The sequence below is a fragment of the Microplitis demolitor genome, chromosome 5 (assembly GCF_026212275.2).
Source record: "Microplitis demolitor isolate Queensland-Clemson2020A chromosome 5, iyMicDemo2.1a, whole genome shotgun sequence".
NCBI lineage: Eukaryota > Metazoa > Arthropoda > Insecta > Hymenoptera > Braconidae > Microplitis > Microplitis demolitor.
In genome coordinates this window covers 19,543,432-19,560,485 of record NC_068549.1, presented here as the reverse complement: position 1 = coordinate 19,560,485, position 17,054 = coordinate 19,543,432, and the positions used below count along the sequence as shown (strand labels likewise).

The 17,054-nt window shown below is 26.7% G+C and overlaps 1 protein-coding gene across 1 annotated transcript in view; it reads right to left on the bottom strand.

Annotated features, from left to right (window-relative positions):
- The window catches only part of LOC103579506 (uncharacterized), a 112,106-nt gene extending 95,585 nt beyond the window's left edge, over positions 1 to 16,521 (bottom strand). The window contains exon 1 of the mRNA XM_053739469.1: positions 16,380 to 16,521. The gene's annotated coding sequence lies outside the window, so the exon portion shown is untranslated. The remainder of the gene's footprint in view (positions 1 to 16,379) is intronic.
- Between the last annotated feature and the right edge of the window lie 533 nt (positions 16,522 to 17,054).

Sequence of the window (17,054 nt, the reverse complement as noted above, 5' to 3'; positions counted from 1 at the left end):
AATTTTTTTTAAAATTTTAAAAGTAAAAATTTAAAAATATCCTTAAAAGTTTTAAAATTAATAAAATATTTCAAAGTTCTAGAAATTTTCGTAAAAGTTCAAAAAAATTTTAGATTCTTTTGAAAAATTTCAAAATTACTGTTTGTTTCTGGTTAAAAATTTTGATAAAAGTAATATTCAAACGTAGTAAAATTATCATATAAAATATATATCATAAAATTATTAATTAAATATTTATCTAATGAAAAATGAATAAAATAATAGAATAGTAAAAAATAAAATAAATTATTTATCGTAAGAGTAAATATCTGAGTCAGTTAGTCGATTGCGATAAGATCGGTTTACTTTCCGAAGTAAAATGCAGACGTGGCTCTTTAAAGACATTAGAATGGAGCAAAACAGCGTACTCCTGTCAATGTGCTAAACCAATCTCTTCCCTCTACCTTACTACTCTTTACTACAACTATTTTTTAGTTCTTCACTATATCTTTACACAACATTTAATCCATACCATTTAAACATACACACAATACCTAAAAAAAAACATACATACAGGGGAAGGTGGGCAAAACGGTACCGCTATGAAAATAATGGATTTTTGTCCATCTGAATACGGAAAATAAATTTGCAATGCTGTGAAAAAATGGAGATGAGAAAATAAAATTATTAAGGATAAATAACTTGTATAAAATTTAAATATAGGGAACAAGACAACGTATATATTTTTTATGGTCAATAATACATTGAATCTACTGAAAAATTCCTGAAAAAAAAATTTTTCAAACTTGCAACACTCGAAATCGTAGAAAAATGAATGTAAGAGCCATAAATGACAATTAAAACCAATTTCGGAAAAATGAAATATTATTTATCGAATTTTGGGGTGGTCCGGTTTGCCCGCCCTTCCCTTATATAGATAAATATTTATAATAAAATACAAAATAAAGCAAAGAATGAAAAAGTAATTTTTAAATTTTGATTCATTTAAATACCCAAAAAGAAGTACATAAAGGAAACGTTTTACGTACGTCATAAATGTTTTAAATATTTACAGTACAATCATAATGCTTTATGCTTCCATTACACTGACATCATATGTATTAATAAATTTTTTGTCTTAACATTCAATATCTGAATCTTCAAAATTACGTTATTACTCTACTTAAAGAAAAAAAAAAAAAAAAAAAAAAAAAATTTTATTAAACAATTTTATTTAAAAAAAATATTTTTCCCGCTAAAAATAATTTCTCTATTTTTTAAAATTGAAAAAAATCAAATTTTCATATTTTTAAAATTTTGCTTGTTAAATAGTTTATAATGTAATGAAAATTAAAAGGGAAAATTTCTATAAAAAAAAAAAAAAAAATTTTATTAAACAATTTTATTTAAAAAAAATATTTTTCCCGCTAAAAATAATTTCTCTATTTTTTAAAATTGAAAAAAATCAAATTTTTATATTTTTAAAATTTTGCTTGTTAAATAATTTATAATGTAATGAAATTTAAAAATTGGGAAAATTTCTACAAAAAAAAAAAAAAAATTTTATTTAACAATTTTATTTAAAAAAAATATTTTTCCCGCTAAAAACAATTTGTCTATTTTTTAAAATTGAAAAAAAATCAAATTTTCATAATTTAAAAATTTTGTTTGTTAAATAATTTATAATGTAATGAAAATTAAAAATTGGAAAAATTTCTATAAAAAAAAAAAAAAAAAAAAAATTTTAATAATAATATTCGGAAATAAATAATTATAGGTGTTATATAATTTAATATGTGATTTTAATAATTGAATAATTATTTTATTGCATTAATATTTATTACTTGTTATTTGTTATTATTATTATATATGTTTATTTATTTAAGTTAAGCCATCTACAATAATACACACGTGATGCTATTTGCGGCAAAAGTTACTTAAAATAGATGAACCAAAATGAATGTGCGGCTATATAAAGTATCATCATTCACACTATTAAACGTTTTATATCTCATATAAATGCATTCACTGGAAACTGTTAAATGTTAACTTTCATGGTATGGCATTAAAAAAAAAAATCTTAAAAAATTATTAGTATTATTTATAAATTTTTTAAAAGCGCGGCAATTTAGCCGTCTAGCCTATTCTTTATATTTATTTTTATTTATACTCCATTCAAATTAATTTATATTCGACTTTTACAGCTTATAAATTAAGTTAACCAAAAAATAGCTCTGTCCAAAACCATGCTAAGCAAATAATAGCCAAGATAAATAATTTATATAAATAAACAAAATTTAATTATAAGTCGCAAATTTATTTAGATAGAGGAGCTACAAAAATTTTTAGTTCACCTTGAATTTAGTGACCTCTATTTTTTTTTTTATAATTTATAAATCGTAGTTAGCCCGGAAATAAATAGAGCTAAGAATTAATTAATAATAATAAGAATTAAATTTAAAAAAATAATAATAATGACGGGAGGTTATAGAAAAATTATAATTTTGAATAAAAAATTACCCAAAAAGTATGACAATTATTGACATAAATTTATCAAAGTAGACTAATGTTATTAAAAAATTATTACACGGTAAGAAAATTATAGGAAGTATTCTTATGTATTATGGGAATGGTTCCTATAATGGTATAGTAATTGTACCCGTACTATTATAGGAATGGTTCCTATATATTATAGGAACCACCCCTATACCATTATGGGAACCATTCCCATAATATTATAGGAACAGTTCCTATACCATTATAGGAACCATTCCTATAATAGTATGGGAACCGTTCCCTTAACATTATGAGAATGGTTCCCATATCATTATAGGAACTATTCCCATAATAGTATGGGTACTATTTCTATACCATTATGGGAACCATTCCCATAATGGTATGGGTATCATCCTCATAATTATAGGAACCATTCCTATAATTATGGGTAAGATTCCTATAATTATAGGAACTGTTCCAATAATTCATGGTCGTCATTCCTAAACTGGCATAGGATGAAATTTCACAAAATTACAGGAACCATTCCCATAATTTTCTTTCCGTGTATCTGTTCTTAGAAATTTCAATTGATAAGTAAAAAATAAAAATTTCCTTGTTGATTTTTATACAAAAAAAAAAAGACTTTTTGGCGTAAAAAATTTTTACGTTATCAATTTGAATCAGAAGTTTTGTTAGGGCGAGAAAAACTTTTCTTTAAACAAGGAAGGATTTTTTGAGGTGAACACTAATTTCTTGGGTCAAAAATCTTTTCTATTTTCGGGTTACAAACGAAAGAAATATGGAGCGAAATAAGACACTATTTTTGAAAAAAAAAAAAAAAAAAAAAAAAAAAAAAAAAAAAAAAAAAAAAATTCTTTGCAATGAAGTGTCCGTTATTCAAATTATTTTAATTATTAATTAATTCAAATTATTTCTAATTCGAAAAAAAAAATGGCATGGAGGTAAAATGGAGCGGTATTTAAATTTTGCTGGTTGATTAATTAATTTAATTATCACACTGAACTTTCATATATCATATATCAAGTACCAGACGACTGATTTTTTTTTTCAATAGCATATAGTCCAATTTACCTTAAATTCTAATTTTCACAGTTTTTAATAGCTTTCAAAAAAATTTTCAAGAGGCCAAATTAATAAATTTACCCCTTGTTTTTTTTTACATACCCGAGTATTTATAAATAAAAAAAAATTTGTGGTCTCAAAAATGGCATCAGAAGACTTATAAAAATAAAATTAGCCAATTGTATATTTAATTATTTAAATAATGGCCCAAAGAAAAAAAAATGTATCGAACTTTTAATTAAATTAAGAAAAAAAATTATTAACAGTAAACTATTTAGTAAAATTATTTAGATATAAATCTGTATTGTAAAATAAATAATAATAGTATATTTATAATTTTATTATTTAAATTAAGCAGCAAGTTTATTTTCTGTTTGATCTATTGAAACATTAAATGCATCACGTGCATCACGTTTAAACTGAATCTTATGAAAAAAATAACAAATCTCGAGAGGAAAGTTCTGCACGAGATAAATTTGTCAATGAGTTCTAAATTTAATTATGATGGTCTTTGAAGATTTATTATCTTCCCAAAAACTATTAACTATTAATACCCGTTAAATTTCCTTTATGGAATTTTTACTCGCTACTATTTTTCATAATAAAAATTTTCAAGGTATTTATTTATTTTTGTATTTAAAAAAAAAAAATCATAATAATAATAATTTTTAAAAAATACTCATATGTTGACGTGTTTTCTTTTCTCATAAATGTCTTCTCTGTCCTCAAATCAATTCAGTCACGATGACTTGCAACCCGGATGCAATTTTTCCTTCGACCTTATGATAGTTATTCTCTTTACTTGTTAAATTATAAAAATAATAGATAATGAAAGTATTTAAATAAAATAAATATAATAATAATAAATAATATTGTTGATTATAATTTCTCATTATTTACTTTTTCGATTAATCATTCATTGACAAACATCATTGTTCTCTTTTATGCACGTACACATTGTTATACATAACAAATAAAAATAAAAAATGTCATGTTAATAATTTTTTTTTCAATCGATTAATTAAAATTTTTTTTCAAAATCGAACATTTTTTTTAAATTTAATTATAAAAAACATTACTTAAAAAAATCAAAAATTTTATGTCTCTTTCCCATCTTACGGCAATAAATAATCCTATATATTATTTTATTAATTAGTTGTTATTTTTAACTAATTAGTAAAATTTTTAATTTGTAGCGGCTTAAAACTGCGCTAACAATTTTATTTTTGATAAATTGAAATTTTTATTGACAATTTGTAATTTTTAATAATGATAGCAATTATCAATTGCGTAAATAGTAAGAAAAAAATTTCTTGACATCAGAAATTTCCATTCGCTCATAAAATGAAAACAAAAATTTTTAAGGGCCACGAAAATTTTTTTTCACCCATACCTGCATCAAAAGTTTAAATTCCCGCCCTGTTTAGAGGGAAGAAAGTTTTCTTATTTTATAAGAAAAGAAATAAAAAAAAAAAACCCATGCGCCATTGTTCCCACAGAGGCAAAAATTTGAACTTTCATGCGCAGATCTGGTGAAAAATACTATTCACACCATGGAAGAAGATTAGAACATCCTCCCACGTGTTTGCTACCCTCGACTTCAGTTTGCAGGTTAGGATGTCCTACTTTTCTCCCTTGGCATGTAATTTACTATTTTTTTTATGTAGTAATTCTTCTAAAAGAAATATTTTTATGAAAAATTCTATTGTGTCCTATTATCAATTCTCCTCTCCCATTTTTCTATAAATTTAAATATCAATTGATAAATGAATTAAGAAATAATTTTGGTGTATAATTAACTTTTTTTTTTTTTTTTTTTTTGTGTGGTAATTTTTCAAACGAAGTATTTTTATCGAAAATTCTATTGTTCCCGACTATTATTAATTCCCCCACCCCCCGCCCATATTTTTATGAATTTAAATACCAATTGATAAATGGATTAATAAAAATAATTTTATTACGCGGATAAAATGCAAATGTGAGGGTGTACAATACCAAAAAATAATAATAATAAAAACAGTATGGGCGTGTCGCGTCAGTAGGTCTTACCGTGTGCAATGTATCGCGATAATGTGTTTCTAGGTCGTTTCAATAGATCGTCTATATGCACCATGCAGAACGCATTCCTTTCTCCTAAACTTTGTTGTGTCTCACATACTCACAAGACATTTGTACATAACAATCTCATATATATATATACTATATATACATATATATGTTCAATGTTCACAAGTAATAAATTATTAACTATTAAAATTTTTTATCATCACCTGTTAATATTAAAATTATCCCATACATATTTTATGCCTGAGATATTTTGTTATAGTGATTACCGTATCTAATTAATTTTAATTGTTAATTAAAATATAAATGTAATGAAATGTTATTTACAATAGGTAATAAATGTTAACAATAGATAAATAGATAAATTAAATAATAGTAAAATAAATAAATAGTTTTCTTAAAAGGCATCATTAAGTACCCAATAGTTGTTAACAAATGAGATGCCGATGGTTCTAGTCATTGATGATAAGCCTAGACTACATTACTCGAGTTTATTCCTAAAGACAACACAAGACAACCCTATAGAGTAGTTTGCTGATCGACTAATGGGCGAATACAAGATAACGTTTGTTAGAGTGAAAAGTGATCTAGGTAAAGAGTAAAAAAAAATATATAAAGAACTAAACGTTGATTGAGAAAAAAAGTTTAAGTTAATTACCATCACGTGCTCGAGTTAGTGGCTGCTGTTAAACTAAACGAATCTGCACTATATATATGTTTAAGTGTGTCGATGTATGGCTGCTATAGTAATGGGCAACAAGAAAAGCTAAAGCTCATGAAACCAAGTGAAAGTAATTAAAAGATACACGATTTATTCTTAGTATCTCCATTGTCACGAGGGCGTCTGTTTGCTTTTATGAAAGATGCTTAACCATTTTGCTCCTACAAGTACCTTTGATTATCGATATAATAACATAAACTTTCTCTAGTTAGTGTCAAAGTTAATATTATTATATATATACTCTATCATTTTTTATAATCGCTTGGGTTTATATTGAGGTTAAAAAAAATTTACTTAATTATTATAATGTCATTTGAGATTTTTTTAGATCGTTTGAATTATTTTAGAACGAATATTTTATGGATGTACATTTTGAAGTATACTAATAGTTTAATGGAGCGGTTAAAAAAATTAGGCTGTTGAAAAGTTCAAAAGTGCAATTTTCATTCATTTTTACTGCGGGAAATACAGAACCCGTGCGAAAAAAGTATCTTTCCAAAAAGATTCCAAAAAAGTTTGATATATGGAACTTTTGAACTTGAGACTGATTTAAATTTCCAATGGAACTATTTTTGAACTTTTATAATTTGGATAGGAAAATGAAAAGTTAATATAAGCAAATTTTGATTGAAAAACGAAACGTTTTTGAAACATATTTTTACTACATTTCACCTTCATTTCAAAATAGTTCAAAAATCTCAAATTTTGAACTTTTTATAAAAGTTTTTTAAATCTCATAAAAATACGTTTTCAAAACGCTTTTTATCTCACTCCAAATTCATTTAAATAAAGTCTTAGAAAAAACTTTATTTTTACTATCAAAATTGCAAAAGTTCAAAAAAAATTCCAGTCGGAATTCTAATCTGTCTCAAGTTCAAAAATTCCACATGTCAAAGTTTTTTGGGATTTTTGATACAATTTTTTATACTCAAATAATTAAGAGTAATTTTAAATGGCATCCAAAATTCAAATTTTTGCAGAAATTTCATAGCTGATAAAAAAAAAAATTTAATCTAAAAATTACGAATTCCATTTTAGGTAAAACAGCTAGTACTCGATCACTTCATGTATTAGTATATGTATATTTAGTGATATTTAGTAAGTATAAATATACAAATACATGAGTATCAGGTTAGGATTTCACTTGTTAGCCCTCTAGTGGCGGTAGAGCTCACTACCTACAAAGTAATAATCAAAATTACCAAAGTACTTAAACATACACTTTCTCATTTCTTAGTTTGTAAAAGCACCCCCAGATGGCCAATCGCGAAATTTTTTCCCGTACGCACAAACATCATTTCCAAACTATTAGTAACGCGAGGAAGAAAATTATGTAATTTCTACTAAAAGAAAATTGATCCAAAGCTGCAATAAAAGTATCTTTTATATTATTTTCAGATGTGATCTTACATCTTTTTTTCTCAATATCAACTTTGCTTCAAAATTATTATCATTAAAAATCTTTTTAGATTCTCCTAATTTATACCTTTGAATTTAATGTAATTCATATCCATCAATCTTATCACTTCCGCAAGAATATGCTTAAAAAAACTAAACTACACATAACAAGCGATGAAATTGATAGTATTGTTATCAGTTAATTTTAGAATCACGAGCCCAACATCACGTTAAACAGAGTAGAAATATATCTCAAGTCCAGTATCTAGTCGAGATGGAGCAGCATCATCGGTTAGGATCATAGAGAGTACAGGTAAAATGATAAAAATTAAGGTAGACTAGATCCAGGAAACTGAAAATGAATGGGTTCATACCGCGAAGACCAAGACCACCAACGTATGTTCGTCCATTCGCATCTCTACTCAGGATTAACTTGACCACACTCCATATTCTACACTCTTTACACTAGACACACGTACGAGTTTCAAGACCAGCGACTCGTGATTTTATGTTTCCTGGACATACGCCCGACATTTCTCTCTTTCTCTATCCCAAGATTGCAAATACAAATATACATATATCCATATATTCATATATATATTCTCAGTCCTATTTTTAGATTAGAGTATCGAGCACTGAGCACAGAAACGAGAATAAGAGAACAGAAAATCTAGAGAGTCTCTCGCACGCCCATAGTCGTTACCACGAGCGACGTAATAAATGGCGCTGTACCTCTGGCCATACAACTTCCTGTGTAAAGACAATACATCTCTATTTTATTCGTTCTCCGCCAGCGTAATGGATAGAGAGCTCCATATATTACCCACCGCAATAGTCGATCCAACCATCGATATAATCGTGATTCCCTTCAAACTTAAACACGCTTTCAATTTTTAAATTAACCCTCAAAGCCTTTTAAACTATTTTTAGTTTTAAATGTATGGGAAGCCGGGTAAAATGAGACACATTTGTTAGCTTAGCTACGATTTTTAAAAAAATATGATCAGCCCGAGCAGGCCATTTTGAAATTTTACGTAAAATTTTTTTTTACTATTCAGATTTTATCTGAATTATTTTATTAAAAACTAGAAAAAGCTGAATCTGAATCTGAGGTAAAATGGGCTAGGCTCTAATAGCCGCCCACTTCACCTCAGTCAGCTTTTTCCAGTTCTCAATAATTCAGATAACAAACACGAAAGAAAAAATTCTAGGCTGACCAACTTGCCTCAATCTTTCTACAAATTGAAACCAAAGATTTCTTTCCAAAAAAAAATTTTTTGTCTTAAGTGGTGTCGCACTAAGCTTTGAACTCCCCTATAAACTTAAAACAAAATTTATCCCATCAAATCTAAGCACTAATAGGGAATAGAGTGTAATAACCCATTAAATAGATGAATTAAAAGTACCCAACACTCGGAACAACATAGCTACGATGACTTGCTTATCTTACAATTCCTTTAAAATGCATAAAGTAGCTAAGCCGGAGTAGAGAACCGAGTCGGTTGAGGATCGCGCATTTTAGTTTGCTGTATACATATATTGCTAGCAATGCCAACGCAGTGGGAATACTGGTATTGGAATTGGTATGGTGTTGGGTAGAATACAAGTAAAGATGGTTTTAACGGCATGATACCTTAGTCAAGTCACTGAATTGTTCCTTTACTTGAGAACTATACGCTAACTGAGGACTCACCAGTGCTAACTCATGCCAGTATATAAAGACCGCGTACACCAGATACATAGCGGGAACCAAAGGCCCTCTAGCAGCGATATCTAACATTGTATCTTAGTTCCGCACACTCAAGTATCCAAGTTAATAGACCCCACGGATTAGTTCTGAGGACAGTACTATACAGAGCAATGCTCATTTGTACCGGCTCTTTCATTCCCAATGTCACTTATTTTATTTTTGTCTGGTAATCTATCGGTCTTTATGTTATCGCAGCTTTTTGTTTTTATTTTATTCTCCACCACTTCCACTTAACACTATCTTTGATATGTCTTTGATAAGTGCTTTCTTGATAAAAACAGCTGCATTGCTATTGTGATAATTAACGGGTCATTAATTATGATCTACTCAATTAGTCAAATTTTTAATGCTACGCCTCCTTTTTACTGAATGACAAAAAAATTATAATTTATACTAAGGACATAGAGGATTTTTAATGAGGGGCAAAACGAGACACTTTGAAAAAAAAATTTGAATTAATAGAAGTTATGAAATTTAATTTTTTATCCAATCCTTTGTATTATTTACGGGGTAATTTTCTGTAATTAAAAATGTTCCTAAAAATATTTATGAATTTTAAATATTTTTGAGAAAATAATTTAATAAAATAAAGGCTCAATAATTGGGTCTATTTAAAAATATTTTTCGCTAAAAGAAAATTAAAAAAATAAACAAAGTAAACTTTAATAAATTTATTTTTAAAAAATTTAATTGAAAATTTATTAAATTGATTTCAAATTTTTTAATTTTTTTGAAAAATTAAGAGGGACCCAATTCATCCCATTTCCATGTTTTGTTGTTGTTCAGTTTAAGAAAATAATTTAAAAGTTGAATTTAAATATGATAAAAAATGGATTTTTTATAAAAAAAAGGAAAATGCAGGCAAATCGGATCAATTCAAAAGTTTGTTAAAAAACTTTTTTTTTTTCCAAAATTCTTTTTCATTGACATTTACGGCTTTTTAATATTTTAAAATTTTCATTATTTTTGTACAATTTTAAAAATCTCAAAATTTTTTTTCAACAATTTTTCAGTGTCCCGTTGGCTAAAAAAAATACATATGCTATTTTTTCAGCATTTTTATTTACTACTATTAAAAATCTCTTTTTTTACTTAACGTATAAACGATTTTTTTTTACATAAAAAAAAAAATTTCACTTTTTTTGGGGAGTCGTTTTACCCGCGCGAAGAAAAAAATTTTTTTTGGAAGCAACTAGAAATTAAATATTCAAAAATCTACTATTTCGTAGTGGCTCCATATTGCCCCGTGTCCGTCCTCTCCCTAATATTAATCAGAAAAAAATTTTTGACCATTTATGGAAATGTTGCCTTGTTCCGAAACTTCGCAAATAATTTATTTATTTTGTTGACACAGTAAAAAAAAAATATAATTACATCCGGTTGAGGCGTCAGGGTGTTGGTGATTGATAAATAAAAGCTTTTGGTAAATATAAACTACACATGGCCTCGTGGTTAATCCAATTGGCAAAGATTGACAAATTTCTGAGAACCAGAACAGAACCGAAAATTTGATATGCCAGTTTATAATAAGAATCCGAGAATTAAAACAGTATAATTTAATAATATAATAACTGCTACTTGTATTGCTTATTGCCTTGATACAGCTCATTCATGCCACTTAATTTTTAATCTGAATTATGACGCTTATTGTTTAGGCATAAACATATATCACGATTACCTCATTCTTCAAGACAATGTAGACCGATGACGTAAGTTTTTTATTATTAAATTACTACACCTACATATTGTGACTCAATAAATCATAACTGGTCCAATTAAATAAATTACTCATGTTTTTTTTTTTCATTTATTTCCTGCATTGACAATGAAAAAAAATAATTAAGTCAACTGCAGTATGGAAATTAAAAAATTAATTATTTTGTGAATTTTAGTCAGATGAAAATATTCTAATTTAATTGGTACTGAAATACTTATACTTATTTTTAAAGATCATAAAAATGTCAATGTCTTGAAAAAAAAAAAAAAAAAAAAATGGGTAAAATGGATTGCTATGAAAAAATGGAAAAAAATTTTTTTTTCATATTTTTGATAAAATTTATGATACAAAATATATATAGATAAGTGGAAAAAATGAATATGAGGTAAATTGGACCGTCAAAAATTGTATCAATAATTAAATTTTAATTTTTGCTTCAAGGAAATTAAATATTATTTTTAAAATTTTTTTTTAGTTTCGTCACATTATTTTTTCTTTGCCCATAAACAGGAATAATTTTGAAAAAAAAAAATGATGATGAATTTTATTATTTTTGTTCCTGGCTTATGCTGCTTTAAGTTTAAAAATTTTTTTAATGACTGATATGTATTAGAAATAATTATTTAATGACCAAAAAAATCGAAATTGAATAAAAATTAGACATCCGAAATTGTTAAGAAAAATTTTTTAAAAATAATAATTACGCTTCCCTATAAATTACAATACTAATAGCAAGTAAATTATCAATTGAATTTTTGTCATCAAATTGTTGACACCAAAAATGTATTAAATCAAATTTTCACTAGATCTTATCCCACATGACGAATTTTGAAAATTTAATTATTTATTCTGAGTGAAATATCTCACTTACATATCGCTCATGAACATTCCCAACGAAATATTAGGTTACAGTAATTTTAGTTAAAAAATCTTTTGTGTTCGACCATCATGATAATAACCAGCTAGAGTTGATATTTAAAAAGTAAGAAGTTGAACTTCACTTGGCATTTAAAATAAAAAATAAAAAATAAAAAAATATAAACAAAACCTTGAAATTCCATCAAGTGCCTTAGGGCTAAGTTTCTTTATGCAGGCAAGTAGTATAGGGCTTACATAGGATGTACTAGCGTCTAGTAGTAGTGAAGTAAATTTAAAAAGGCAAGAAAAGAGACTAGCGCACGAGTCGCCAGGCATCCCCCGCTGGAAGTCTTAAGCTCCCTGTGTAAAAACACAAAAGCATATTTATATACATATACATGGACATATATCTATATATATTTGTAGTCTTCCAAGTCTCTAACAGGTAAATAAAAGTCTCTCAAGTCTATGGAGCAGAGTACTGTAGGTTGTATTGCTATATCTCAGTAAAGAGACTTTAGCTTTGCTCGCTTAGGGAGTTATGCGCATGTATTAAATTTCAACTCTCGCCCGAGGCCAGACACGCTTGCCCAGCATTTCTGTGCCCAGCTAAGCTGGAGGTGCAAGGTGCAGCACAACTACGACCTACGACCTTGGATAAGTCACGACTAAGATGCACTGGAGTGCACCCTCTACACATATATATATATAGACATATATATATACATATATATAAGGACCATACCACCATGAGTTGTATACTCATGCTCAATGTACCCCATCACAAAAGTAACAGAAAACAGTAGAGGAACCTATGAGTTCATGATCGCCATTTTTGTGCCCTTATGTTTTTTTTTTTTTTTTTTTTTATAAATATATGTTTTTTTTTAATTTTTTTTTTTTTTATTTTAGTAAGTACCGTTTTACTATGTTCTATGTCTACTGTGATTTATATGTGATAGATAAAATAAAAAAATTTTTTTTTTGCTTTGGATTGTCTAAGACCGGAGGTCAGAAATATTCAAATTTTTTAAAATAATTGATTTTATGTTTTACGTGAGCGACAAATCATCAAAGACAAATACGAATATCAGATAATTTTTCACTTTTTAAAACGTGGGGTTTAACTGGATTTTTAAAATTTGCAGAAAATTTTGGTAATTTTGCTATTTGTTAAAATGTTTCTTTCTATGGGAAGAAGGGGAATTCGGACTAATCATAAATTTATGGTAAATTTAATCAGAAGACTTTAAAAAAAAATTTCATGTGAGAAAGATTAATTTTTGAAAAATTGTTTATAAAAATTGCATGTTGGAAATCAAATTCAAATTTTCAATTGATAAATTATTTGAAGGATTTAAAAATATGGGTGGATAAAGTTTAAAAAGTCACTTATTTTCAAAAAAGGAGCCCAAAAAATTAAAGATTTTTTCTGTGTTAGGAAAAATTATTTGTGGAGATTTGAATTTGAATTTAAAAAATTATTTTTAAAATGAATGTCAGCAAAGGGGGTTAAAATTTTTGTCAAAATAATTGATTTTGAGTTTCACGTAAGCAACAAATTACTAAAGACAAATACAGATGTCAGATAATTATTCTTTGGAAAATTATTTTTTTAACGTGAGTTTAAACGGATTATTTTGAAAATTTGCAAAAAATTTTGTCAATTTTGCTATTTCAAATTTTTCTTTCCATGGAAAAAATGTGAATTTGGACCAATCATAAATTTACCATAAGATCTACTCAGAAGATTAAAAAAAAATTTATAATACTAAGTTGGTAGACGTCTAGTAGTTTTTGGATTTTTTTTTAAACGATAAATTACCAAAATAAAAATATTTAAAAAAATTGCACCCATAGTTTTTTAAATTTTCTACACATGCATATTTTTATTTTTTTTTGTAATCAATTTGTTGAAAAAAAAAAAACCGAAAACTGTTGATTGTCTGATAACCAAAATCATAAAAATTTTTCATATGAATATTAATTTTTGAAAAATTTTTTATTAAAATTTTATGTTGGATATGAAATTAAAATTTGAATTGATAAATTATTTGAATGATGAAGAAATTGAATAAACTTTGAAAAATGATCAGTAGTTTTAAATTTAAATTTAAAGAACTTTTTTTTAAATAAATGTCAACTAAAGGGGATTCAAAAAAATTTAGTGGGCAGAAGATGAAAAATTTCTTCTCAGTTTAAAATATTGATAGGACATAAAAATAAGTACGAATACAATAAATTTCTCAAAACCTGACTAAAGTAAATTTATAATTGGTGTAAATATAAAAAATAAAATTAACACCTAACACATACTCGAGCGTATCACCTCCCATCTAACGGGTTTTTTATTAATAAATTTGTAAAATAAAAAAAATAAAAACGTAGTTAATTAAAATTGTAGAATACCCAAACTCATAAATTAGTTTCATTAGCTGTGAATTCTTAATTTAACTCTCGAAACAAAAAAAATAAATACCAACGAATGCGTGCACGATAGGATGGATTGTGTAAAAAAATAGAGTTTAGGATTTCCAGGTGTTTCAGGACACGCAAGAGCGTACTATATATATAAGAATCGTGTCTTAGCTCTTTCTTATGTACATATATATATATACATATATAAATACAACATATAAGACAACACAAGAAAGGCCAGGGCACATAGACATTCCACGTAGACAGGTTGAGGTGTCGTATTACCAACTGTTGCCCGGTCTCCTGGTCGTTTTCCTCCACGACGACGACTACTACGACGACGACGTTTCAAGAGAACTTCTCTCTTTACTCCACTCTGCAAGATAAACGTCGCTATTGCGTCGATAAACCTACGTTAATTTATTATTACCTTTATATACTACTCAACTATATATATATATATATATATATATATACACATATATATACTATATAGTTGAATACAAAGTATATACTACAGAGTTTAAAATAAAGATCGTAAATTCCCGAAACAATGTCCCTTCGAAATGTGTCGAGTGTCGAGTCAAATGTCTTGTGAGTTGAGTTTGAAATATATACATATATATATATACATAAACATTTATATAAATTTATTGAATGCACGCGAAAGGCGAAAGCTCAGTGGTGAAACTTTGTCGATTCAATTCGACACGCTTTGGTGTGTTAATCTTTGTCTTTATATATATATATATATATATATATATATATATATATATATATATATATATATATATATATATTATTTTATTCTTATTCTAAGAGTTTAAGATTTGAGATGAAATGATGATGATGATGATGATGAGGAGAAGCCTGGAGGGTGACGATAGATATCGAATATATATATATATATATTTTATATTATATATATTGCAAGAGGTCATATGCATTAGTTTATATTTATAGTTTTATAGTTAAGTTATTGAGTTATAGGTTTATAGTAAATATGTTGGGAAGTAAACGTGTTTGAGATATATCAATAGCTTGGCATTTGAGAATAATGAAATAAAAAATAATATGAAATAATCAGTACGTTATGAGTTATGATAAATCTTTTGAAAGCTGTAATGCAGTATAAATAAATTTTATTTATGAATTTTTATTATTATATTCATCAGAACCGTCAACACCTGTTAATATTATAATGCCAGCAGTCAATTTCCTATCAACATCTGAATGATTTAAATTTTTTATTGGGAAAATACTTTCTATTTCATGTCAATAGATTTTTGTCGATAATAGATGGATAGATAGAGATAAATTTGGTGATAAATATTTTAGGAATCACGATATATGCTTTGGTACCGCGGTCATGTGTGGAGTTAGTTAGACAGTATTGGGGTTTTCAGGTCCCGATTTATTGTAAAATTTATTTTTACTGTAAAGTAAAAATAAGAAGTTGAATTTTTATTGTAGGAAAATAAAAAAAAAAAATTTACGGGAGACCAAATGGAGTTGAGCTAAATATGAGCCTTCTTTAAATAAATTAAATTTTTTACAATTAAATTATATAAATACAAGTTTACAAAACTGATTTTAGATTCAAAATTTATATTTTAATTTGAGATGATCCAAATGTCCTATGAACCCCCCCCCCTTCCACCCCACAACCGCAAAAAATTCTAAGCATATTAGCTCTTAAAAATTTCACTAAAAAAATTTAACAGGCCCGTTTTGACTCTTGTTCTCTATTATGGTAAAATTAATAGTATAGTTGAGAAATATATAAAAATATACTGATTCAATTTTTAAAAAATAGAAGACTCATTTATTTTGTTATCCTTTGAGGAAACAAGAAAAAATTGCAGTTTTAAAAATAAATTTATTTTTCCACTCACTTAATTTTTGAATAAAAAAAACAAATCGAAAACTCAAACATAAAGTTCAATAAAAGTATCCATTTAAATAGTATAATTATAGTGACGAAGAAGTTTGACTTTTATTCAAATTAAAACCTTGGCCTAAACAACCCGGGTAGTATCACTATTATTTAGACCGTAACTACACGGCGACTTCTTCCATGTCAACAGTTTGACGTTTGTTGACATTACATATCTATTACACGTGTGTACATCATATATATATATAGCAAATTGTTTACGTTCTCTAACTTACGTCAATTAGTCATAAGTCATGATATATAACATCGTCAACGAACCGTGTTGTACTTACACATATATATAATAAGTAAACTCTCAGCTATTTTCAACATGACCGATTTGTTTCTTATAAACTGACACTAGTCTAACACCACTTAGTGTAAACAATAAACATTATCTTAAGACCTAACATTGACCTGAATTTTCAAATTTGAAATTTTTATAATTGCCACTTACCTCAGGCACTTGTTTTAAACTTTTGCTGTCTGATTGTTTCTCATCATTTATTCTATTTTCTTCTTCTCACTTTTTTTTTTTTCGAGGATCACAAATTTTTGTCACAAATTAATTTTAAATGTAATTTTTAAAAAAGTGCGGATGTAGCTGACAATTGTCAATTTTTAAATTTTTGAA